The following is a 1,048-nucleotide window of genomic DNA, read 5'->3' as shown; positions in this document are numbered from 1 at the left end:
CCTGGGGAAGCAGAGCTGGAGCTGCTCGGTCACTTCTGTGTCAGCTCAGGGCTAGGCTGACAGAAGGCACTTCAATAGTTGTTTGATGGCCAGATGAATGAATAAATGAAACAGATAGGAGAGACGATGCTGGGTCATGTCTGCATTCCCAGCAGAGCCCGAGAGCCCTGACTTGGAGCCCACGTCAACAGACTGGAGAGCAAATGAATGAGTGACTGGGCCGAAATGCCACAGGGACATTTATTTAGAGCAGCTGCCTTCCTTTTCTACCCCTGCCCTCCAGGGACAGAAAGCAAACCAACAGTGAACAACAACCCATAACTCACTATGTACAAGGGAAAACTTGCTATCTACCTGCTTGGGGAAGGGGCTACCGGGCCTCAGTCATCCAGGTCCTCGTCCTCATCTTCCTCCTCATCCTCCTCCTCCTCCTCCGCAGCCGCCAGGGCCTGCTCCTGAGCAGCCTTGAGGGCCTGCTCCTCCTCCACCGTGGGATCACTAATCTCCATGATCTCCGGGCCGCTGGGGTACTCTTGCTGAATGGGGGCCGGCAGGGCCGGGTTGAAGTTCTCGGGACTGTACTTGTGGCCCCAGCCGATGTAGATGTTCTCAAACTTCCTGGAGGGACAGACCGGAAAATCATCCCTCGAAGGCCCCAGGGTGGACTTTCATTAAGGGTGGGCCCAGCATAGACATAGCAGGGTGAAGTATACCCACTGAGTTTCTCTTCATTTGGTCCTTTTAGTGTTTACTGAGCATCTACTAAGGGCCAGGCTGCGTCTAGAGCCGCACTGTCCAACAGCATGAATAGCTACCAAGCACCTGAAACATGGCTAGTGTATCCCAAACACTGAATTTCTATATTATTTACTTTTCTAGTTTCACCTGTGATTTTGTCTTCAACCTATTGGTTATTCAGGAGTGTGTTGTTTAATTTCTACATATCTGTGAATTTCCTTGTTATTATTTCTAATTTTATTCCAGTGTGGTTAGAAAACTTATTTTGTCTGATTAATCCTTTTAAATTAATTGAGACTTGTTTTATGGC

The sequence above is a fragment of the Pteropus vampyrus genome, unplaced genomic scaffold (genome assembly GCF_000151845.1).
Source record: "Pteropus vampyrus isolate Shadow unplaced genomic scaffold, Pvam_2.0 Scaffold138, whole genome shotgun sequence".
Taxonomy (NCBI): domain Eukaryota; kingdom Metazoa; phylum Chordata; class Mammalia; order Chiroptera; family Pteropodidae; genus Pteropus; species Pteropus vampyrus.
The sequence above is the reverse complement of the archived record's forward strand: the minus strand, read 5'-3'. Positions refer to the sequence as shown.